Source organism: Podarcis gaigeae, assembly GCF_964106915.1.
Source record: "Podarcis gaigeae genome assembly, chromosome: 1".
Classification (NCBI taxonomy): domain Eukaryota; kingdom Metazoa; phylum Chordata; class Lepidosauria; order Squamata; family Lacertidae; genus Podarcis; species Podarcis gaigeae.
The window spans coordinates 71,728,226-71,754,922 of record NC_139678.1 but is presented as its reverse complement, the minus strand read 5'-3'; the positions used below and the strand labels follow the sequence as shown (position 1 = coordinate 71,754,922).

General features: G+C 39.8%; 1 protein-coding gene across 50 annotated transcripts in view; it reads left to right on the top strand.

The window, feature by feature from the left end:
* SOX6 (SRY-box transcription factor 6) overlaps positions 1 to 26,697 on the top strand; it is a 451,086-nt gene that overhangs the window by 153,826 nt on the left and 270,563 nt on the right. For 4 of the 50 annotated variants that reach the window (XM_083704987.1, XM_083704970.1, XM_083704985.1 and 1 more), the window contains one exon: positions 8,240 to 8,293. The exons of 40 other annotated variants lie outside the window; for them this stretch is intronic. The gene's annotated coding sequence lies outside the window, so the exon portion shown is untranslated. Of the gene's footprint in view, positions 1 to 643; positions 798 to 8,239; positions 8,294 to 26,697 lie in introns of those variants that run through there. 6 more of the 50 variants (XM_083704996.1, XM_083704979.1, XM_083704971.1 and 3 more) reach the window with 2 other exon arrangements.

Sequence of the window (26,697 nt, the reverse complement as noted above, 5' to 3'; positions counted from 1 at the left end):
AACGTAAAGGTACTTCAGGGCTGTTTAATAAAACAGCTCTAGCATGCTTTTTGCAGGGAAATCATTTTTGTTAAAGTGAAAAGGCTGCAATCTTTTGGATTTTGCCCAGGGCTCCCTAAACCTAACGCATCGCTTTTTAAAAAGAATAGGCAAGATAGAAAGGTTGTTATTTCCCTTTATTCTCTTTTCTTTAACACGACACCTTAGCTATCCTAGTTTTATTTCCTTTCATTTTATTCCAACCAAAGCAAAATCCACCACACCCCCACTAAAATACCAAGATTTCAAGCTTCTTTCCTATGACAATGTCAGTCAACAAACATTACTCCTTCTTATTTTCTAGTTTTTTTCTTTCTCATAATACAAATTCTCCATGATCTGTTGTACTTATCTGATAAATTACTTTTTTAGCACTGGTTATTCATTACTATAGTTAGGTGGGTGAGAAGGAGGGAAACCTAGGTTTTCCCCTTTCAATAATCCTGGCCTCACTTGAACTGTAAAAAAGCAATTCAGGATGCCTGCCTCTTATCTTCTTTCTCCTAGCCACATTTACTCTTCACTCTCTCTGTCTGACAACACAGATGGACAGTCTTGCATAAACTGATAACTGATAATTTTGCAGCCAACTAGTCATATGGGGAAGTCAGTCACACTTATTTTGCATTTGGAAAGTAGTACTAATTCTTAATACTCTGGCTCATGGGGCAAAAACTGATGGTTTTCTCACGAGGTGATTGACTGCTCATGTGAGTAGATGCCCATAGTTGCTTGAACTTGGAACATTGGTTTAATGTGTAAGTACTTTTTATATTATTTACTATTATTTACTCAAGACTTGGTTTGGGGGGCCTTTCATTTTAACGTTCTTAAACCAAATCCCATAATAACCTAGTTCGTTTTGGTTTTGTTCTTTTACTTTTCTTAATGCATGTGTGAGAAAGTGCACATTCAGTTCAGGATTAAATGCAAGGTAATACAAAGGGTTAAGCAGAAGAGAATTGCAAATGAACTGATCTAGAAAGTTGATTATTAATCCAGCAAGAGAAAAATATCCATCCAGTAAGCAAGAATTAGTACCCAAAGAGCTGATAATACTGTTCAGCCTGTCGGTGTGGAATGGCAGAGTCAGGTAAGCACAGACATCTTATTACAGAGATTAAACATTTTCCTTAAGGGAACATCTAATTTTAGACTGATTTTTTAAAAACCAGATATAATGTTAAGCATAGCATAATCCACCTTCTCCCCTATGTCAACAAAATACATTTAAAGGCAGATTTGGCAATAACTTTGCTTTATATTGCTAGTTTGTAAACTACCTTTGAAAGCCTGGATTGGGTTGCGGTTAAGAATAAAGGTAGATTAGAAAAACCAAAAGAAGCTTTAATGTGGTGTTAAACATAATAATCCTTCATAGTGACAACTTGAAAAATTACATAATTTCTCTTCCAGTGCAAAAGCTCTGGAGAACTGAAAAGCAGGAGTAATACAATAGTAAGATTTTGAATATAAGAGTTTCCACATTAAGAGAGCCAGCAATTGTGAAAATAAGGGTGTCATGGAGATTGTGCTCATCGTGATATCTACTAACCTCTCTTGATAAAATTCATTTTTATGTCCCAGAGTTAAGTGGAAGGAGAGGAAAAGCAACAAGACAGACACAAAGAGACAGCAATGGCACGTATATTAAGGGGGAAACCTCAGTAAACCACAGCTTTATCTTGTTTGAAAAGAATAATTATTAGCCAGCCTTTCTGAAGAGGGACATCTTCACAGAATGATTGTCAGATGTCCCATCTTCCAGTTATCAGCGGCTGCATTTTGTGCGCTCTTCCAGTCAGTCATTAGACACAAACAAATTGATATCCCTTTTAAGCAAACAAGTCTGATCCTCAGGGAGCAGCATGAGTGCAAGGCCCTTTTCAGTTAATCCAGCTTGTTCCACCAGAACACTTCTTTGGCATGAGGATCTTTGTATGCAGCACTCAGTGTATTATCTCTGAGCTATATTAGGGTCATGTCTGATGTTGAAGACTTCCTCTTTGCATACTGAAGATAGATGCAGAGAAGCAGGCAGAAATCCAGCACACATGCATTTCTACCACCCTAGTAACACCTGAGCAGGAGGTACTTGAACTGAGGTGGAGGCACAGGTGAGGCACCCAAAGGAATGATACTCGTGCCTCACCATTTCAGCCTTGCAGAGACGTGCACCTGGTGATTTCCCACCTTCACCTCTCTTTTCTGCAAGTGGGTTTTCACAAAATGAACAGGGAAATGTAACACTGTAGCCTCTGCTAATGTGTCTGAAACACACTGTACTATTATTTTATATTAAGGTTGTCACTCTGTGAAAGAACTGCTGATTAATTCATAGTATCTACATAGAATTCTGTAACAATAAAATTATAATTCTGAAGCAGGGTGTGGGGGGAAGCATTGTTCCTTTGATTTTGGGTGGTATGTGTTTATTGTAAGTGTGGTTGGGAAGGCCCATAGCTCAATGGTAGAGCATCTGTTTAGCGTGCAGAAGCAGGAGCTAAATGGCACCTTCTACCTAGGTTATGGGTACAACAGGGGAATCTCTAGGTGTGCATTTTTATAACAAGAATACAAAGCTGAAAATGAATGAACTTCAGCTAAATATTATGTTCATTTTTCACATGGTCTAGTCCTTCCCTTGCCCAACCCCCTAGTATTCTTAGGAGAGTCTCTTCTCCAGTCTTCAGAGAGTAGCTGGAAGTGGGGAGGCAGAAAAAGGCCCTCCTTTCCTTCCACTCTGCAGTTTTAATCCGAAATCTTAGGCACAATAATGTGTCCAGAGCTCAGAAACTGCTTGCGCTAATGAAATTCCCTGTCGCAAAATGCACCTAGAACAATGGGAATTTCAAACACTGTGCAGAAGGCCCCGGGTCCAGTCCCTGGTGTCTCCAGGTAGAGCTGGGAATACTACCTGTCTGAAACCCTGGCAAGCCACTGCTAGTCAGTGTAGATAGTACTGGGTTAGGTAGACCAATGGTCTGACTTGGTATAAGGCAGCTTCCTATATTGGAGGATGCAAAATCTTAAAAGTGGCATTCCCTTGGGAGGGCAGGAGGAGGGGTAGGCCTCCTCTAAAATGGCTTCTGCCATCCACAGGTTTGGGAAGCAATATGTGAGTTTTAAAAAATTGCAGCTATTGCATATATTTGCAGCTATTGGCTATAACCAAAGAACTGTATGGTTGTGGTAAATTAAAGGAGTGATGTCACAACTGCAGAAATCCAATGCTGTTGGCTGAATCCTTGTGAATCACAGTTCACAGGGACACTTCACCATGTGGTACTTCTCCCTGAGTATAGCTCAGCAGTAGAGAATCTGGATTACATGCAGAAGGTCCCATGTTCAGTCACTGGCACCTGCAGGTAGAACCAGAAATGTCCCATTCCATAACCCTGGAGAGCTGCTGCCAGCCAGTGTAGACAACATTGACCTAGATGGATCAATGTTCTGACTTGGTATAAAGCAGCTTCTTATGCTCCACTGTAATCCTGGATCTGGGGTGGTGCTGAGGAATCATGAAGGGGGAAAATGCAGACCGTATTCCACATGGGTGGAATATGCACCCCTGATCACATAGCACATTCTGCAGTCAGAATGGAGGCATGCATGTGACTGAGATGTCCTCCCATCTCCCCTGCCCTGAATAGAGTCCAACAGATGTGGTTAGTTATAAAATGACCCTAAATCACTTAGTATTCATGAGTTTTTCCATGCATACAAGCCATGCTTGCTGCTTCATATTTTAATTTAATTGAAGGGAATCAGAAATGCAAGATGCTTCTACTGCACAAACGCTATGGTTAAGGCATTCCACAGTGACCAAAAGTGCATTTCACGACCATTGGCTGGTGTTTTAGCAAAGCCTCCTTATTGTGAAGAGGGACCTAGCCCCTGCTTTGCTTGCTGTGGTATTTAGTTAACTTGACTATTATAATGCACTGTACATAAGGTTGCCCTTTTTGGTTGACTAGAAGCTGCAGCTGATCCAGAATGCATTAACACAGCTTTTTGTTGGTTACTGGTTGCAGGAAGCATGTGACACCAGTTTTATGTTAGCTGCATTATTTACCATTTTGCTTCTGCAAAGGAAGCATACATATGTGGAACTTACTATTAAGGCAAACCTAAGCTGTATAATATTGTGTGATCTCAACAGAGATCAAAGTAGCTAGCTCATCCATCACCCATCCAAAATAACTTTGCTTTAAGGGCTGGCTGAAAAAAGGGCTATATCCACAGACCTGGGGGAGTTCTTATAAGTAAGTAAGTAAGTAAGTAAGTAAGTAAGTAACTTAAAAACCAGTTAAGAAAGTTTTACAAATCTACATCATTACACAATAACTATTCCATTCTGCAACTTTCCAAGAAATAAGAGTTAGTTATAGGTTGGCAGTAACACAGTCAAGTCTCCCCACTCCAAATAGAAAAGGGTACAGCCATTGTCCTTTAGTAGTCCAGGGATGTGCAAGATGGCTGTTGCTGTATTAGCAATGAGTACATTGTCTTATGTAGGAAATGGTGCAGGGTCAGATCAAGGTCCAACTAGCCCAGCACTCCTTGCAAGAATCCCTTCAACCAGCAGGCAGGAGGTTGTCAATTGGAAATCCATTGTTCAGATTATTCCCACCCTTGAGTTCCCTCCTCTTTGTCCCCTGGCACCATTAACTGAGCTCAGCTGGAGAGACCAGGTGTCTCCTGATATTAGATTGGCTGTAACGAGGAGTAGAATGTTCTGGTGATGAACTCTGTAAACTATTTTGAGGGCAATATGGTGGTAAAGCAGCTATGCATTTAAATATAAGAAATACACTGAAGGAACATGTGAACCAGCTCTTTTGATTTTAAGACTGCTGGCCAGGTATGGTTTCCTTTCTGTATTGTATGCATGGTTTTAAGTGTGTATATAATAACACTGTCTGAAAGTTTTCCTGTGAAAGGGGCTTCTGTTTTTTCCTGCCTTGTTCACAGGGTGCTATAGAATCTCTTTAGAATTTAAGTGGGCATGGCATTGAGTGTACCATATTCATGTGAAGTAGCCAGCAGTGGCATGTGTGTTTTTCTTTCCATTAAACATTTCTGCAGCATTTCAGCCTGCATTTTCTGATCTGACAAAGTCCCATGGGAGGAGCTACCTAATGACACCTCCACCTGGCCTTAAATTGAATTGTGGGCAGCTGAGCAGGCTTGCCTCTGAATACTTGAGAGCTGTATGATTGTGGGGATTTCCTTTCTTTTTGGAGAAAGAAGTCATTTTACATTTAATTGGATGCCAACCTGGACACATGTCTTTCTTCCCTCACTCCCTTTCTGAACAGAAGCGGCAAAGATCTTCTTCCTGAGCAGGTATGGCGGTGGCTAATGCCCTTCCTTTGAATGGGAGGCTGGTGCATCATTTTGAGGTCCGGTCTTTTCTTCCTGCTAGCTGTAGCAGTAGTTTTGTGCTATGGCACACCCTATGGTAGCCATTTTGTGACCGGAACCTAAGACACTTTCTCACAATTTCAAGCCATTGGCTCCAAAAGTTTGGTGATCCCTGCTCTAGGGGCTGCCTTTGGAGACTTCCACCTGACATCACATTGCAGCATTACATTTAAGTAATATTTCAAACCAGGTTATTTTTTTACAGAACAATTAGTGCAACAAATTTTTTAAATTAAAAAGCTTTTAAATAAAAACAATGTTTTTAATTTAAAAACCCAATTTTTATCAACCCTGATTCAGCAGGCATATTATAAGTTGTTTGTGAAATGTTAATATAATACTTCACTAACTAGAACTTCCATATAACTATTGGGCTTTTAAGCATTTCTCTCTCTCTCATACATCATTTGATCCTGCACTAATAAATCTAGGCTAGTTTGCTTGCAAGAATCAGTAATCCATTTAACATCCATTATAAATTTCACTTTATTAGCACAAGGTTAATGGGCCAATTACAATCTTCTCCTCTTAGGGAAAGGAAAGTGAAAAGAATCAGGCATATTATTCCAAAAACACATCTTAACACAAAACTATAAACATTTTAGTGTAAATGAACCACAGTTCTGATAAAGGAGTATGCTTATTAGAAATGTGTAAAAATGAAACCAAAACTGATAAACCGGCATCTGTGTTCAGTGACTAGTTAACATGTTTATCTCGAACAGACACAGTGCCGGGGTTCCTACCAGGTAGCCCACTGGGATAGTGACCCAGAATTGGAAGACTCCTGTTATAAATAACGTGCTCTTTCTAGAAATAAACTCCAGCATGAATCTATAAACTATTGTATGAACATTACTTTAAAGAAAAAAGTTTAAATGTTAAACGGAGTCATGATTGATATATGTTGTCTTCTTTTGCCACATGGAAATGTATTTGGTTTTTTGGCATTTGTTTCTTGTAGTCAAAGATTAGATTACTGTTTTAAAATGAGGAGATGATAATTACTCCTAACATTCTCACTATAATGATTGGTTCATACAGTCCTATCCTCTGGAAACGTAAAAAAATAAAAAAAATAAAAATAGGCATCTACTTTTATATGTGATGGATCTGTGGTTTGAGCTATATATAATTTTTCTTTTTTAAAATATATGGTCTTCATTAATTATGGGTACTGAGAACAAAAGTCCCTAGTTCCAATTATCTTCTTGTTGAGGTAAATATTGTGAGATATTATCCTACACAAGTATAGCAGTAGGGAATGGATTGTGGAATATAACAAATAGTCCCTCAGCTTTTGGGGGAGCCAGGGAGGGAGGTTGCTATGGTTGATGTATTTTTAATTTAATGTACAGACACATATTAGGAATTCTCATTCAGAAAGGTGACATATAATTGCCAATATTTTTATTATGGGAATTTTGTATTTATGTTTACATAATTTAAAAGTAATAACAACAAATTATATACACACAGACATAATGGTAGGATTCAACTAAATCGTGTGCGCAGAACAGTGTGACTTTCTCCCTCTTCTGCCACCCCCACACCCCAAATCTGCTCTGGAGGGTTGGGGAAAACTCCACAATAGGTTTACTGGGTGTGAGGCAGGGGAAAGGTCTCGTTTCTCTGGAGGCTCACAGTGGCACACTCTTTTAATGATAAACCATGGATTCTCATTACATCTGAACTGGCCTGTGATGCCACATAAATCTTCACAGTCTCCCTCTTTCTTTTTCACACATTTGTTACAACATTACGTATCTTTTCCTGAGCTTAAATTTAGTACACCTGGAATTGGAGGAAGAAATACATGTTTCACAAATGAAATGTAACAATGAGGCCGATAAAATGGATATATTTTGTTCAACTCTACTCCGATTCAGACAGAACTGCGGTAGTGGGAGGATTTCTACAAAGGAAATGAGCAATAGCAGAGGCTGATGAAATGCTGCAGCTACGTTGCTTTTATTTGGGGTAGCCTGCAAATGACTATGACATAGGCCTCTTATGGATCCTAAAATAAGATCGCAGTGGAACATAAGCCTCTGGAATGTCTATGCTTGTGGCATGTGACAAGAAATCCTGTCTAGTCCATCTGTGGGTAATGCAGAAAGGGTGGTATGTAATGGCTGAAGTGCAGCATGAATGTGTTGCTTTTCTCTGGGAGGTGTCTGCAGAGAAAGAATGAGACTGTTGTTCAGAGTATTTATTTTTGGTGGCTGTTAAAACCGTTTTGTGGAACAACTTGGTGATTATATATGAATAGGTAGATATAATGCTTTTTGGCATATTATTAGATCATTGAAACAGTTTGGATTAATGAAGAAATTTTTAAAAGTTATCTACACTTTTGTATTTTAAGTGCTCTTGTGCTTCAGCAATTCTACCAGTGGTCAGCTACCTCTACAAAGGGAAATTGTTGCCTACGTCTGCTAATCAATATTGTGCAAGTACTTCTAACTAAGTATGTCTGGAGTTTGGAAGAACATACACTCAGTCTTGTTGAGGCTAACAAAAAGGCTATTTCTCACATTACAAATAGAAGGAATTGAAGATACCAAAAGTGTTTGCAGATGTAATTGGGATCTGATGGGAATTTCTTTGCTGGAAGAAGGCTGGAGGCAATTTATGCCAGTTCCCCTTCCTCTGCCTCCTATGCTGTTCAAAAGGACCCCCCAAACCTCTTGACCAACTTTTCAAAGAACGCAGTGGGGCTTCAGGAGGAAGGAGCAATAATAAAAAACACCTCCCTGTTCTATTCCTCCAGCATAAGCAGAAGGCCACAAATCTGGACCCAACCATTTACTCACCAAGGACCTGGGTTGGTTGCATTTCCATTCAAAGCATGTGTTCAGCCTTAAACATGAGTTTGCAGCTACATGATATTGCAAAGTAATTCTATGAAGGCTGATGACTGCACTGGGTGGGACCAGCTGGATCAGTGGAGAAAGTGGAGCGTGGCTTGTTTTAATATCTACGGCAAAAGAAGTAAAACATAACCTGCCAAAAATTTAGTTCTTCCCATGCCCTATAGTGTTTTCTGTCAGCACATAAAAATATGGAATTGCATAGCTGCCAGTATACAGCCTCCGGGCTCTGTCAAGATGTATGCAAGTGCACGGAAGATATTTTGCTTTCTCTAGTAGCAGCTCTTCATGCAACTTTGGGAACCTTGTTTATAATAATGTCTATTAGCAACTTAAATACATTTGCACATGCCTTTCTCTATCATTGCATGATGCATGTGATTGTCCTGGAATAATCTTGGCATTGGCTGAGGTGTGACAGACAACTGAGGTGTCAATTGTCACGGAATGGCTGTGGAGATCATCTCATGATAGCTTGAAGAAAGTGTTGTTCAAATATGTCCTGAAAATGGTAACAAGCAAAAGACAGGCATGTGTAGTGGATTAGATGTATCTGTGTAGAAACCCTGGCCAACTCTCAGTGCCAAGCAAATTAGTGCTATTGTGATATAACCATTACTTCAGTTTGGAGAATTTCCTCATGAGCGCACTCACTTTGAAGAACAAATTATTCCCTCTTAGACACACTGCATTCTGCTTTTCAACTTACATAACATTCTTGCTTTTATCCTAAACAACATGGCTCAGGTTTCACATGCCAAAATTGTGTGTGGTGTGTTTGTGTGTAATATAATTCTAATTGTGGCTTGAGATTTCAGAATGCCTGTAAGTAAATGGCATGTCACTGTGATGAATCTGTTTTCAGTGTTGCTCTGTTATGCTCTGCAAACTGGTTTTATGCTATATCGCTGGTTTTCTCCTCCTCCTTTTGGCTTATCATTTGCACTCTATTTAAGGCTATCATCATATTACAGTTGCCAGAGAATGAAGTAACTATTAATGACCCTATGACGACTGTCTGTTGAGTCTGATTAGTACTTCTGAGTAAAGTACTGATGTGTAAATAGCCTGAAAGAGAAAAACAGTTTGGTTTTGTTTCCAGGGTTTTAATTGGGAACTACATAATTACTGGAAGATGGGAGGCTAATACCAACTTCCCAAAGCACCATATGAGTGATATTCCCATTGAATTAACATGAATTTCACTAAGATCAGTGCTTTAAAGATTGAACATTGTTGTACTCACACTTCTGAGTTGGATATTTAGAGCAGAGGTAGCTAGTGGTGCCCATCAGACAATGTAGCTCTCATCACCCCTAATTACTGGCCATGCTGGATGTGGAGTTTATCACATGGACAGCAGCACATTGGCTCATCTGATGTCAAGTATTGCTGCATATTTTTAATTTATTAAAATTAGTTTTGTGTTTGCTGTTTCATTACCTTTTTCATCAAACTCAATCAGTATAAAAAAATTTGGTTTAAAGGAGGATTCCGTCATAAATAGATTCTATTTTATTACTTTTTGGGGTGGATTTTCATTGTTGGCTATCATGGACTGCCCACAAACAGAAATGTTAGTGCAATGAAACAAATCCTGGTAACATTCCCTGTAAAGGACTCAGGGCCTGCCATATTGCTGTATTTGCATATCGGAAATAAACTTACTGTAGGTCAATTTGGCTAGTAACCCCGATGCATTTTACCCCTAGTTTGTCTCTTGGCTTGGCTTATTTAGTCACTTGGTGTAAATACTTTAGTCAGAGTGTTTTCCTTGCCTGGCAACATTATGCATGCTGTCTGATAGCAGTATACTATATGGAATAAACTGGTTGATAGATCATTGATGATGATGGAGGCACATGTATAATATGCCTTTTGAGCATGATGTCTGCTTCCTTTTTATGTGTGCAAGCAGTTTTTCACGGCTTCTCAGTTTTCTCCCCCATACTATAGCTCCTTAACACTTCATCAGAATCTGTTTGCCCAGATTTTTAGGTGGCAAGGGGGAAGAGGAGCTTGGAGACATGGGTGTCCCTCTACATAGTACAGAGGTCCCTCTATGGTACTATGGTACTACCTTCATGTCTGGAAGCTATATGTCTCTGTATACCAGTTGCTAGGAATCACAAGTGAGGAGAGTGTTGTACTCATGTCTTGCTTGTGGGCTTCCCATAGGTATCATTGGCCACCTTGAAAACAGGATGTTGGACTCAATAGGTATTTGTGTGTATACACACACACACACACACACACACACACACACACACACACACAGAGAGAGAGAGAGATATTAAGGTGCCAAATTTCTTTCAAAATGTGGCTCTCTTTCATTCCTTTAAATGCAATCCCTGTGTCCTTGTCAAAAACCTACTTAATTTCTGCCTTGAACTAGACATACTTAATTCCAAATCTTTAATAGGCAAAAAGAATAATACAGAAGAGTCAGACTGACATGAACACTTAGTGGTTTGTTGTGGTGCTAGGGCTCAAGCTTGCAGAGGAACCTTTTCTTCTGAATGGGAGTTCCCTTTAATCCTAGGCGTATTGGTATATCGTGTCTTACAGTGAATAGTCTGTGGTGAAGGAAAATAAGTCTGTAGTGGCTCAGAAGCACGGTGACCTAAAGATATGTTTGAAACTGATCCTTGGTGAACAATTTCTTCAAATTAAGTTCTATTAGTTGTAACCAGTGCTAATGAGGTGCTGGTAGTCAAATATTGATAAAAGTGCATAAAATGACATCCATGGGCAGCAAAAAAAGAGAGGTGTCAGTACAATACTCTGTACCAGTGAGTACACACACACACACACACACACAGAGAGAGAGAGAGAGAGAGAGAGAGAGAGAGATCATGGCCATAACTGTGGCAGTGACATGGTTGCTATACTTGGTAAACTTGTCCAATGCACAGAAAAGGCACACCACATATATACTGTTATGTGCCACTTATCAGTATGTGCTTATATAAATCTTAGTTAGTTACCCTTAATTTTATATTATTGGTAGCCATGGAGTCTGCTTGTTTCATGTAAATATGACACACAGACCTGGAATCAAAGCACTGCTCAAGATGTTTCTGAGTCCCAGCCATCTAACTGTGGTTCTGTTGCCTAACAAACTTTTGGACCCCAGCCATAGTTGCTGCAATATAATTCACATTGGTTTTGAATAACCAAAGGACAAACGCTGCAGCAATGTTTTTCTTATTGTGTGTTTGCTGAGAGACAGCAAACGAATCTGAAGGGAAACTTACAACTCACACTAGCATTTTTATTTTGAAAAATTGCCCTACACATTTTTGTTTGAGTTGGCCAGTGGGTGAATTGGCCAATAGTTATAGCTTATTCTACCTCTTTTGTACTTCTGATTTTTAAAGAGATAAAAAAAATTGGACATTGTACACCCAAGTTTATGACCTGCTCTATGCACAATTGCTTTTAGAGATTAGAGAGAGACGGCACTAATGCTGTCTATCAGGTTTATTTTTACCAGGTTTTCAAGGCAAAGCATATTGTAAACCCCTCCTCTGGCAACATTTACAGCACTAGCCAGTATGCTAGTGTGTCGATAAACTGTTCTTTAAAATAAGTGATGATACATCTAAACCTGTCACTTGGTTAATTTTGCAATGGGCTCTTCACAAGGCCATTCCTAATAGGCCTCCATAATATTTTAACTGCTTGTCATTTAGAGGACTTTTTGTAATTGTTCTAATGAATGAATCAACCCAACACAGAACAATAATTCTCTGTATTTAGAAACCCACAGGTTGGTACATATAGAGTAAAAGTGATTAAAAAAACTAAAAACAAACCCTGCCCCCACCACCATCACACTTGTTTCTCAGACATTTGATTTAAGGGTGAAGCCTGCAAGAATGTTGCTGTTTAGTAGGAATTATACATATAGGTGCTCAACATTGTGTGTGTGCGCGTGTGCATACACACACACACACACACACACACACACACACAAACACACACACAGAGCGTATTTTAGCATGCAACTACCGGTAATTAAAATGAATAAATCCTGGCCCGTGTTACAAACTGCTACACAAAATTAATTTATATATCCATAAAATAGCATGCACATGCGCTGCAGTTCTGTGTAAGCTGTGTAAAGTAGCAGTTCAGAGTATAGGGTATAATTGGGTAAATTCCCAGTTCAGATATTTTGTTTGCCACATGTATATAAGGCAACTATTATATTCTTACATTTTCTTCTTGTTAAGAGGAATGTTTTGCTACAGCATAGAACACTTTACATTTTCATGGACTGAAGTTTTAAACAAGAAAATATAGAGATATTTGCTTTCATCTAGCCTCAATACTGAAACTATTTATCAGTAAATAGAGAGGAAGGCATTACACCAAAGTGGTGAAAGTTCAGTTTTCACTACTAAATAAGTATTAGCGGCTGCCTCCACCCAATTTGAGATTATTGTAGTAAATCTGCAGACTGTTAAAATAAAACTTCAGGTCTTAGTTGTGAAGGAGTATAGTCATCCAAATGGTAATTCAGTAGAGTTAGACTTTGTCACTTTTGTCACCCATTTACCCCATAGCCTTGATGACAGCATAGGTAAGAAGTGTCTGCACAAGTCATTGTAATCTTGTGAAATCTGTACAGCAGTGTCTCCCTCTCCATCAGAGTTGTGGTTCGAGGACCCGACCCCCGCGAAGTAAAATGAAGACACAGGGACACGTGATATAAGGTTAATGGGCTAGAAAAGGCCACAACTTTATTGATTACAGCAATGAAAAGGTATTGGCTTAGGCATTGGATCGCGAAACAAGTGGGTTTATTCACCAGGGGTTCATCACCTGTTGATGCTAATCCAACTATAGGCTCACCCCTGATGTCACCGAGGGTCGTGCCATGGCCTCCCGCCAAGCAGGCTTCGGACGGAATACACGACCGCCAGATTCCATTAACGGAATACCCCTAGAAATTGAAGGCATAGGCGATGGCCACACCTAGCACTTCGACACACCACAACACATTATTCCAATGCCTAACCTACCCACCAATACCACCAAAAAGTTGTGACGATTGCTACGAGGTAGGCGAAAAAACCAAAAAGCCTAATGCCAAATGGAAAAACTCCTACCAGGCCCCCCGTGCAACCGGGGCGACCAACCTAAGGTCCATAGCAAGGCCAATGACCTAAGCCCTAACTCAAAGGGAGTGGAGGGTGGGTGACTCGCCCAGGACGACAAAGAGAAATGAGGCCGGGGGGGAGGCTGGCACTGCAGCATAAAGGCTGCTGGACACCCCCCCCATGGCACCTGGTTGGACGGCCACTTGGGGGGGGGCGTGAGTGCCAGCCAGGTGAGCTGGAGGCAGGGGGCAGCGCCCCCTGCTAGGAGTGGTGCTCGGGCTCCCGTCCACAACCACTCCCCTCTCTTTCAGGGAGGAGAGTCTTTGTGGTTCGAGGACCCGACCCCCGCGAAGTAAAATGAAGACACAGGGACACGTGATATAAGGTTAATGGGCTAGAAAAGGCCACAACTTTATTGATTACAGCAATGAAAAGGTATTGGCTTAGGCATTGGATCGCGAAACAAGTGGGTTTATTCACCAGGGGTTCATCACCTGTTGATGCTAATCCAACTATAGGCTCACCCCTGATGTCACCGAGGGTCGTGCCATGGCCTCCCGCCAAGCAGGCTTCGGACGGAATACACGACCGCCAGATTCCATTAACGGAATACCCCTAGAAATTGAAGGCATAGGCGATGGCCACACCTAGCACTTCGACACACCACAACACATTATTCCAATGCCTAACCGCCACCCGAGCTAAAGGCTCGCCGCCAATACCTTCAACGCTGCAACCAATCCCAGATGCTTCTGCTGACACTAGCTAACCAAATGTTGATCCCCAGATCCGATAAGTGGACGCCGTCATTCCGGTATAAAGCTTGGTTGCCGATCCGGATATGGTCATGATAAATGACTCAGCCATACATAAAGCGCACCCAACGGGCTACCGCCCGATTTACGAGTTTCCTGGTTCTTTCAATGGCCATACAGCTTTGCACACCGCGCCAAACAGTTCTTTTCAAGAAGGAGGACCAGAACACCGTTGTTCTGGGACACAAGGCTGCAAATGCATTCAAGTCTCTTTTTATGCTCCACAACAAGTCCACACTCCTTCTGTTAGCGAGGTCATTGAGTTGCTAGACTTTAGAGCAGCTATAGAAATCCTCGTCATGGGAATATTGATAAAAGCTCATGCTTGCCTCAAGCATCAAGCTGCAACAAAGGATGTCCACTGGCTGAGTTTCATGTTGCTCTTGAGGCATTTTTTGTAAGTTTCTTTAATGTGACATTTTGTCGAGGCCATCTATTAAATTCATATAGTGGTTGCAGTTCATGAACTCCTTATTCTTGAGTAATCATACTGATTTCAGGGAGATAACTGCTCCATAGTAAATGTTTAGATATCTGCAGGTATTGATTGTTAAATAACCAGCTGGCCATATCATTTGTTTGGTATTGATCTGGGAATGTTTAAACTAATGAATTGGAGATTTAACAGGCTCTTTCTATGCCATTTGAACATCTTTATAACCATGTTCTTTACAATAATATTTTCAAATTACTATGATTTATATGAATGCAATATTTTAAGTATTTGTATCTATGTATTACTACACTCTTTCATAAGAATATCAGAAGAGCTTTCTGAATCAGACCAAAGACCTATCTAGTCCAGAAGTCTATGGGAAGTCTGTAGGATTTTTTGCACCCCTTATTTCTCGCTTGCATTTCTTTTGCCAACATTTGTATTCCTTTTGTTTTCCTCATTTGGACAAGGCTTCCATTTTCTGCAGGAAGGCTTCTTTCTTCTAATAGCTTCTTTGACCTTGCTTGCTGTTGTCCTCTTCATTTAACTGCTCACCTATTTTAGCTATGTAGATGGGAATCCTGCTGCGTATTTATGACTTGTGCCTTTTTGAAAACAAAGCAGGAAAGGGGCTTTTTACACACTATTGGAAACAGACCAGAGTTTGCCCTATGTTTGCACTCAGCAATGAACTACAGTAGTGCAATAGAACATATATGCACAATAAAAAGTACAGATAGCTGTGTTGGTCCATAATAAAAGGAATCTCTAAAAATTACAGTTGTTATATCTTGCCCGATGAACAATTCTGGAGAACTCAGAAGCTTACCCCACTTCTGAGCATCTTGGTTGGTCCTAATATATTGCCTTTTGGAATATATACCCAATGTTAGTTTTGTGGATCACATGTGTGCAGATATCTGTAGTAATGACAGAATAAAACATTGTCTCCATTTATTATGGGTTGGAGCTAAGACCCCACCCTTTAGCTTGTCCTTGTAGTTCTATCCAGTTGTATGTTAACGTGTTGTGCAACATGCAGCCTCTTCTTGTTCTGGGCCTACAAATGAGTAGCCCTGTCTTATGTATTAAATAAGAACTTAACAGAAAAATGGCAGCAATATGTGGGAAGACCAGACCACCATTTCCTTGCTAATTAAATCACCAAGGGTGACAAACAAAAGGCATTATTTCTCAATGTTTGTGGCAGTAAAACTTACTCCCTTTTAAAGAAGTTTGTGGTAACAGCAAATTAAATAAGAATGTAACAATACTGAGTGCCCACACTCCATGTGCACAGTTTTCTCTATGCTGATATATGCAGCTGATGGAAGCAATGGAGGCCAGCACTTGGACATATTGTCTCCAAAGAGCCAGTGTGGTGTAGTGGTTAAGAGCGGTAGTCTCGTAATCTGGGGAACCGGGTTCGCGTCTCCGCTCCTCCACATGCAGCTGCTGGGTGACCTTGGGCCAGTCACACTTCTTTGAAGTCTCTCAGCCCCACTCACCTCACAGAGTGTTTATTGTGGGGGAGGAAGGGAAAGGAGAATGTTAGCCGCTTTGAGACTCCTGAAGGGGAGTGAAAGGCGGGATATCAAATCCAAACTCCTCTTCTTCTTCAAAGCTGGCTTCCCATCATGGGTATGTGTGTTTCACGGAAAATATTTTCAACAGACATTTCTCATACTTGCACTTTACAGAACATATATGTTTGTGTGTGTGTGTGTGTGTTTAATTATGCAATCTTCTGTACAGTAGTACCTCTAGTTATGAACTTAATTCGTTCCAGAGGTCCGTTCTTAACCTGAGGTACCACTTTAACTAATGGGCCTTCCCGCTGCTGCCATGCCACCGCTGTGCGATTTCTGTTCTCATCCTGCGGCAAAGTTCTTAACCCAAGGTACTACTTTTGGGATAGCGGAGTCTGTAACCCAAAGTGTTTGTAACCCAAGGTACCACTGTACTATGAAAGGCGGGGTCACCAACATGGCACCCGTGGGTGTAGTGGCATCCCTGAGGTCTTCTCCTAGTGACCACAAAGCTCCTGAGCCTTCCTCACTGCCCTCTTCATCATGAGGTGGAAAGGATGGTTACCCTTTTCTCTATTAAAAATACATGGGGCTGAGGGAAGAAGTTGGAAGAAGGATGCTCTTTTCCACTCCCTCTTTTGAGTCTTTGTACTTTTAATGCTCAAATTAATTCTACTGGAGCCAACTTTTATCCAACTCCCTTGGAGAATTGAAGTGGGAATATGTGTTCACTTTCACTCTTCCTTTCTAGAAGGTGATGCAAGGGTTGGAAGATTGAAGTGGCTAGAAGCGGGTGGCACCTGTGACACTTGCTTAACCATCCAAATGTGCCCTTGGACTCGACTCTTCCACTTTGGCCATTTACCTCTGATGTCTTGATTATAATATTGTTTGCTTTTGGTCATAAGTATCTAGTGTTTAGCTTTTATATTGTTTGAAGGTGTGTTTGCGTTAGATTATCAGATAGCAGGCTCTTTTATAGTGTCAGCTCTTTCTCTACCACTAAGTAATAAAATGCCCAATATAAATTTGCAACCTTTGTTATCCAGTTGCTATTGTTTATAGCTTCATGCACTTTTTGTAGATTATAAAACATACCATTGCAAGTGTGGCATTCTCTTAAAAAGAAGTGCAGAAACAAGGGAGAAACCTGTCTGACAAACAAAAGTTGGAGGAAGATCTAGCGATAGAAGTAAAGTCTCTTTTTGTGCTTTTTAAATATTTGTCTGGTCTTCTAAAGATATTTGCCTTTGCTGTTTGCTTTGGATTCAATTTGTGGGCTTACGTGCAAAAGAGAAAATGATACAGTAAGAATGGGAGCCATGGGAGAGAGGCAAAAGAGCAGCACTCTTAGAGTTCACTTTAAAAATGATATTTTTTATAAAGAGGAAGTGATGCTTCATGATATATAGTAGCTGCTGAACACCATAAGTTATAAAAGCTGTGATGTAAAAGGGTATGTTATCAGCAGATGGACAGATAGTAATGAGAGCTGATGACCAATGCCCAGAGGTGACTGAGATGGAGAAGTGACGTGTAGCAAGGGCTGGGGTGTTTTTCATAAAATCATAGAATCTTAGATTTGGAAGGGACCCCAAGGGTTATCTAATCCAACCCCTGCAATGGAGGGATCTCAGCTAAAGCATCCATGACAGATGGCCATCCAACCTCTGTTTAAAGACCTCCAAGGAAGGAGAGTCCACCACCTCTCATAGGAGTCTGTTCCACTGCTAAATAGCTCTTACTGTCAGAAAGTTTTTCCGAATGTTTAGTTGGAATCTCCTTTCTTGCAACTTGAACCCATTGGTTCAGGTCCTACCCTCCAGACCAGGAGAAAACAGGCATGCTCCCTCCTCCATGTGACAGCCCTTAAGATATTTGAAGATGGCTATCATATCTCCTCTCAGTCTCCTCTTTTCCAGGCTAAACATACCCAGCTCCTTCAAGCACGCCTCATAAGGCTTAGTTTCCAGACCCTTAATCATCTTGGTTGTCAACATCCTTCTTAAATTGTGGTGCCCAGAACTGAACACAGTATTCCAAGTGTGGTCTGACCAAGGCAGAATAGAGTGGTCCTATTACTTCCCTTGATCTGGACACTATACATCTGTTGATGCAGCCTAGAGTAGCATTAGCCTTTCTTGCTGCTGCTTCACACTGTTGACATGTTAAGCTTGTGGTCCGCTAACCCCTAGATCCTTTTCACATCTACTGCCAGTAAGCCAGGTTTCTCCCTATATTTGTGGAGAAGGGGGAAGAGGAGGAGGAGGAGAATAAGCTCAAATATATGAAAAAAGGTGTCCTGTTTGAAATCCAAACAGGACAGGGCACATCCCCCCCCCAAAAAAAGGATGAGTATGTTTTTCTAGGGATGGGTGGCAACCCTACATAGGCTCCTTCCTTGAACAACAGTAATATATTGAGTACAGGTATAATTATTATTATTTATGTGTACATGGAGCACATGGGACAAGAGTAATGTGCAAAATATGTCTCCCATATTCAGATGCATTAAAGTGAATTAGGGGGTATTTGGATGTGGTAGTAACCAATTTTCCCCATTTCCTTTTTAGGGACATGTGGAGTGCCACTTACTCACATACCTACAAAATCTAAGAAAAACCCCACACCTTGGCCTTATATGGGAAAATATTTTAAAGATCCTATTCGGGTGCATCTAAATCTATTAGAAATTTTCTGTTGATTTAGGGATTAGATGCATGCTTCTGTGCTATGATATTCGTTATCACAGCTAAGCATTAAGATACGGCTCTATTGAAATAGCAGGGGGTTGGCCTTCAGTTTTGTTGAGTTCAGTGCCTTTACATCACTTTAAGGCTAGTTGGTGTTTGACAGTCGATGGGGGGGGGGGGTCAAGCCCTTTTTAAAGAAATATGTTCTGTATCTTTAATCTCTAGATAAATAAAATTGTACTGCTCAGGTTGCATGCTTGAATTACAGAAGTCTTACACCATGCAACAAATATAAAGAACTGCCTAGAAACTGGAGGCTTTCTATACATTCAACTGAAGCTAGAAGTATAGTCAATTATTTGGCAATACATCATAAAAGAGATGCTCATGTCTGTCAGTACTCTAACTCATCAGCACGAAAGGCTTTTTTATTTAAAAAAGCACCCTTTTTATTGGAACTCTGAAACAAAACAAAGACGAAAAAAGCAAAAATGACATCAATTAGATGTCAACGTGACATCAAAAGGCATAATATATCATAAAAATAAAGTATGATCTAGTGATTCAATGCTTCACTGCCATATTGTATGTGCAGAGAAATAAAGGCGAGGCAAACAGCTACACATTTTCACCAAGACACATATAGTAAAAGCAGTTTGAGAACGCAAAGGCACAGAGAACAAGATTAGAAAATGTATTATAAGAGACAGAGACTGGTGTTTGTGGGTGTATAGTGACACTGAGCAGATTTCATGATGGGAATGGTACATTTGGAGGAAGTTGGTGTTTTGCTCACGATTATTTTACATGCTGGTAAAAGTTTTGAATGTCTTTCCCCCTGTTTCAATAAGTGCTTATGTCCAGATGAGTTGGACTTGCCATGTTATGATCTGAAATCCCATGCCTCATCAGAAGAATAAGTAGCAAGACACCAAACACCTGTGGTTCTTTTGCTGGTTGTCACAGAATATGATGCATTTGTTTCAAGTATCTATATTCTTTGTACTCTTTTAAATTTGTGGTGCTTTTATAGGTTTGTTCTATTACTGTAATGACAAAAATTAGGGATGCTCAGGAACTTTGTTTGGTCTGCATTTTCAAGCAAATCAACCTCATTTGAACTAATAAATGGATCAGAATGCAGTTATCCTTTGGTTTCCACACTACCCTGAATTTTGTGATGCAGCTTTCAACTAAAACAAGTACCAAAATGTATATTCAATATATACAATAATTCATGTTTGTGCCTTCATATGCATATATTTTTTGAAAAATATATGCAGAAATAACATGAAGGTTCAAATATGGTTTTTAAAATTACACGCAAAGCTTTCAGATTTATATAGAAATGGGGCAAAACAGATTTATGAATGAATCCATGCAAAAGTGATGCAAGTCACCCCTAATTTAAATGCAATACATTTTTGTATGCTCATAAGTTAGCAAGAGGAGCATGTGGTGAATAGAAAGGTGCTCTCTCTATATAAAGATTTGTATCAATTGTTTATAACTATAACTCACTCAGTAGTTGTCTTGCTAGGGAAAGTACATGTGGTATCAAGCTATCCCTGCGACAATCCCATGCTGGTCCTTTTAAAAATGGTTCACCTTGCTAAATAATGGAAACAAGGAGTGGAAAAGTAGAAACACGGAGAGGAAAAGTATTAGGCAAAGTTTAGTTTTACATTTCCACACTCAAAGCCACTTCATTTTGAAGATAAAACATAAGCCAGATATTTTAAAAGAAATATCGCTGCTAGGACTTAAAAGCTGCTAGAAATAAATTGACACATGTCTGCAGCTAATTACAAAAAAACAAACACTGACACTTTCCAAGCCTGTTTATATAAATTGCAAAATACCCAACAAAGCCTCTTTGTGTGTCCATTAAAAACAGTGAGAATCCATTTAGTCTCTAAAATAATAATCTGAGAATTCCATTCATTATTATACTTGAGGGTGCTTTATGATGGAAGGATGTGTGGGAGTTCATGTGGATGGGAGCAGAAAAAGAGCCCAGAAGGATATCGAGCACACTTTTCAGATGGTGTTCATTTTCAGTGGTGTGATAAGCATGAATCACCTAGCTGAAATTTCTCCTGTAAGACTTGGATGTGTTTTACAGTTGACATCTGGATAGCCATATAGGGAGGTGCAATGTGGAGAATATCTCATATGTTGCATTGCATTGCTTAACTCCCAACTTTGTCTTTGCATAAGGCATTGAGAATTTCTAGTTCTGGCAGTATCTGTATAGAGAATTCAACTGCTTGTATACTATCTCTCTTTTTCCTAGTCTCCCACTCTTTGATTTATTGGTATACTAGAATTCTGTTGTAGAATTTTTGTTGGTCTGATGTTCTTACAGTGGTAACCTGGGTTATGAACTTAATTTGTTCTGGAGGTCCATTCTTAACCCAAAACCATTCTTAACCTGAGGTGCGCTTTTGCTAATGGGGCTTCCTGCTGCCGCTGCGCCGCTGGCGCACAATTTCTGTTCTCATCCAGGGGCAAAGTTCGTAACTCGAGGTACTACTTCCGGGTTAGCAGAGTTTGTAACCTGAAGCATTTGTAACCCGAGGTACCACTGTATAACCATCCAGGGGGGCACCTGCACACTTTTGGCAATCTTTATTAAACCTTTTAGTGTTCCTTAGAAAAAAAAAAATATTCCACCTCCTTCTGTTTTGCCCCCTCCCCAACTTCCTTTCATCTCCCATCACCAATGAGGCAAAGTAGCAACCATCCAGCATGCCGCTGTTGCTTTTTACAGGGACAAAATCCAGTGGTAAGCCTATCGTGGTAAGGTTATGGTTTGAATTGATTTGATTTGATTGGTCTGGGGTGTGTGTTCAAATGACACCACACAAGTTGAAGATATGTGTGAGCAGGGTTGTAGAACTGTGGAGCTTGGGCCCACTCCTGCTATGATCAGGGACTGTGCTCATATGTGTTCACTGAATGTTAGGAGGGCTCTGCACATATACTGACTCCTGCCATACAATGGGGCACCCTGCCCTAGATCACCAAAGGACACCTATCTCATGCATTGCTAATCACTGGCCTTAGGTAATATGAAAGGTGGTCCAATTAATGCTAACTTCTCACAATCCTGATGTGGCCTCACTGATTCTTGAAGCATAGTTGGTGCAGACATGTCCAGAGTGGGGCTGATTGCTAGGCAGGACTAAATAGGAGACTGGAACATAATGATGAACTTAATTTTAAAATTTCCTTACAATATGTTTCATCTGTTAGAAAGTATATGCAAGAATATGTATCAAAAGAAATGCATGGGGATTGATTTCTCCCTGTTCAGACATTATGGCACTCCTGTGGTCATAATACAATTCACCAGCTCCTGTATCATGAGACATTAGTCTCAAGATTAGGCATGGCCAAATTGTAGTGTTTACATTACAAGCTTCTGCTGCTGCTGATTCTCTTGTGTCAAGGTGCCAGGTTGATAATAATGGAGTCTGATGTCACAGCAGCAGCAATGTGTATCTTGTTATGGCTGTTGTCTTCAGAGAATTTCTGTAAACTTATCTGTCATTATATTTATAGAAAGTCTCTACAACCAGCATTATTTGTGTGTGAGTATGTTAGACAGCAACAATTGTTCTATACAGTATGGTCCTGTCTTTTCCTTTGCTTCCTCACAAGCCCATATGCAATGTAAATAACCTCTTGGGTGGGGGGAAGAAGAACCTGCCTGTGTGTGATATTCCATGCCCTAAATACTGAGAACTGTCTTTATTAATACACTTTAATGGCAGACAAGGGCATGATTCACTGTCTTGTCATGTCATACCGAAAGTTGGCAGTAGTATTAACAAATTGTGGTACTGTGTCACGGTTACCTTTTGACAGCTTAATTAGTCTCATTTGAAGGTTTCCGTAGATTTTCAGAGCAATGTGCAAAAGACAGAGCTAAGTTAGTAAGAAAAAGGTGGAATTCACTGTAGCTTCAATAACCTTTTTGACCCGTGTTTATAAAATAAATTCTTTTCAGTATGCTTCACAAGTGTATACATTACACACAGGATCTTGTAATAAGAGAGAACTTGTTGCAAATGCTGTGACCTTCAGTAAACTGCAGAAAGATGATTCTTCTAATCAAAGGCAAAAGCCATGATCTTCTCTGTTGTAACTGACTGTTGACACAAGAAAGGCCAGAGAGATTGACATCAATCTCTATAGAAACCATTAACTGAAGCTGAATAAATCTTCCGCATTGAATCCATATGCATGCTTGCTTTTATTATTCTTGACCTATTGGCACACTTCTGTATTTTGCGGGCTTTGTTTTAAAGGGCTGTTTAAAGCACAGATGTTATTATGTGATTTCATCAGTGAAATAAATAGTTTTGGTTGTCTAAATAAAGAAATTGGTAATCTTCTCTCTCTTTTTGCCTCTACCAAGCATTATTTGCTTAGGAGTGGCTTGGTTTGGCTCCAGATTAGCACACAATGAAGACTGTTACTTTAGCTGGATGTAACAAAACCAAGGAGTTTTTGTTCATGTTTTCCAAATGATGTGCAAGTAATGTGTCATTTGACTCTAACTGGGCTTTCACTGGTTTGTGGTCTCTTTCTACTATTTAGAGCATTAGCAATTACTGAGACAGTTGAATTTCCCTCCCTTCTGCATGTTTTTTAGATTCCCCACTGATTCCTGAAACTTGCACCAGTCATAACCACAAAACAATTGCCAGCCCTGTAGAAAGAGTAGGCACTGTTAATCTATAGCTACAATGTGTCAAACACCATTTCCTTAATTTTGCCCTACAGAAATCTTATTACTTGTTCCGAAGTATAAGGAAACAAAAATGCTTTTCATTTCATTCTGAACGGTACATTTTCCAGTTTGAGTGACTAAAACTGGCGAGGATGCCTATTTTTGGAAAGAGGAATAAAGATACTTTGGAGAAAGTAGTGCACTGTGTGCTGACATTCCAGATGTCCAAACTATAGTAGTACCAGACCAAGTCCGCCCCCCCGCCCGTGTGTGTGTGTGTGTGTGTGTGTGTGTGTGGAGTCTTTCATGCCAATGATGATCTCATGAGGTCCAGCCTAGAGAAATAAAGACATTGTTGAAGAACTGTGCTTGAGAATGGGCTCCTTCCTTTCATATTTCTATTCACTGACCCCCAGTGTTCTGCTCTTTCCTGTCTCGGACAAAATTAGCTCTTTTATAATTAACAATTGTTTAGCTTTTTGGCTTGTCTTTTAGACTTTATTCTTAGAGCTTCTTTTCACCCATCTCCTTATTGTATCCTCTCAAACAGAAAAACTTGTGATATTTTCTCGTTGGCATTCCTGTCCTTCCCTTGCTGGCTTTTTTAATGTGGACTGTGGGAGATTTTACACTTGATTTGTTGAATCTGAACTCTGCTGTAAACTCTCACCACACAGAAGAACCTATCTTTATAAATGACAGAATGGACCTGGCCTGAATGGTGCTTTGTTTACTGTTTTCCTAAAAGGGGCCCCTCTATATTTCATCTGTCAAAGTTGCTTTTCTTTCTTTCAACAATGCTTGATTGTTTTCACAAAAATTCAGGTTCCATAGACAGGAGAATTCTGTATTATATTTTCCTGCCAAATTCCGATCTCTGTTTTCCTTCCCCTGTGCTCACAAAGGGCTCATAACTTACTGTCAACTGTGAGGCAAACCACAAAGCTCCACTGTTGCTCAGCAAATAGGCTCTATTGGATGATGGCTTGACTGGCTGTAAAGTTTGCTTAACTGTAGCAGCAGTGGCAGAAGGCATGTGGGGTACTCTGTGTCTCCCAACAGGCCCCCAATTCCTTTATGTCTTCCACTTGCTTTTATGTCTTTATCAACTTTAATCGCTGAAGAGAGTTGTCAGTCCTTTGTGCCACGAACTGGATGCTGCTGCTGCTGCTGCTGCTGCGCTCCTTATGGATAGCTGGGGTACCCTGAGAGTTGGATGAGGTTAATTCAAAGTGATTTCCTGACACTTGACAGTGGTTCTTTGTGATCTGGGAAGGTGTCTGAGGTGTTGTCAGAGGTGTTATGCCATCCAGTTCTGAAGTGCTGGCTGAGGTGGTAGGAGACAGCAAGACAGAGAAGTGGAAGAACAACCATCCTGTGTGAGTGTTATATGTGTATGTCTATTATTAGTGGCTGTTATTTTGTCCATCACTCTCTGAGTGCTGCTTAAACTGACTCAGGACTGTCAACTCAACTTAAACATTTTAGAAGTGACAATAACCTTTCTTTTTATGTTCTATTTTGTTTTGGGAAGACAGTGTATTTAGAGTCCTTCCTTTAATTTTGGAGTTTTGTGAGGTATGGCAACTCTCCCTACAGCATTCAATTTTTAACTCTTTAGAGCACTTGCAAATATTTTACTGGGAAAACTATTTTATTAAATGAATTGCAACAAAAAGTGAAAAGAAAGTAATTTATTTTTGAAATATTAAGGAATTAAGCTTATTTGAGCTTCGTTAAAAGGCAAAAATATCACAATTTTCTTTTTGTGATATTTTGCCTTTTAATGAAGTGTGTTCTGTTACTTGATAGTAAGTATGGCAACATAAATTTTTCAGTTAGTACATTTTGAATATTTACCAGCAAGCTGTTAATATTATTTACATAAAGACTCAGAGAAAACTGTTCTGCAGCTTGGAATTTCATACTGAACAGATTAAAACTAAAGGAAATATAAAGTATCATTTTCCCCCCAAAGGGAGTTAAAAGAGTTATTTCAAAACTGAAATCTTATATTTTGCTGTTAGGCTTCCTATTATATACTATCTTGATAGCTTATTGTAATCAATAAAAAAATCCTTGCAGTTGTCAGTGTAAATGCTATTATCACTTTTGATTTTTTAAAAAAGTATTTAGTCAGTGCAATTTATTTTTACAAGCAACCCTTTATTCATAGGTTTGTTTTGTAAACATATATTTCATATGCTACGCTGCACTCCTACCCTCGCCTACCTGGGAGTAAGCCCATTGAATTCAGTTGGACTTGCTTCTGAGTAGGTATGGTTAGGATTGCAGCCTTACTTGAGCTAAGGGTAGCAGCTATGTTTAACTGATGTTGGTCATGATCTGCATGGGCAGTCAGGCACATTTTGCAGGAATTTGCTGCTTCAGTGCCAACAAATATTCTTCAGCATCACCTTCTGTTTTTGGTGTGATTGAACTTGTAGTGGAATGAAGGAATTTGATAATGATTAAAAGGAAGAGGTATGTGGAATTTATAAAGTTTGCTTCCTTAAAGAAAAGTATCAAAATGGAAATATATTGTTCAGTTACAGAGGCTATAGTCCTATGCACACTGGGAGTCAGCTGTACTGAACTAAATTAGACTTATTTCTGAGTAGACATGCTTCAGATCACACTGATACTGTGTCTTAACTTGTAAATTATAGTTTTACAAGTGTGGTCTTTTCCCCCTGGAGCAGTTGCTAGAACAGAGGCTGAAGCCATATATGAAATAGACTAGGGGTGCTATTTCACAGGCGAAAAATTGGTAATTGGCTATTTTTATGTGCTCATTCATTAAAGAGATGTTGATTTAAATATTGTCAATGAATGAGGAAAGATCAAAACCCACAAAGAAACTCCAATAAATCGCCAACTTAAGAAGCCTGCTCAACTCTATTGCTCATCCTGATTGCAATTGTTTCCCTTCTCTAAAACAAGGAAGATAAGTGGCCAGTAATAGTTGCATTGATAAATTTTATTCCTACATGGCTGGAAATTACTTTAAGACCAGTACAGAAAATAACAAAAATT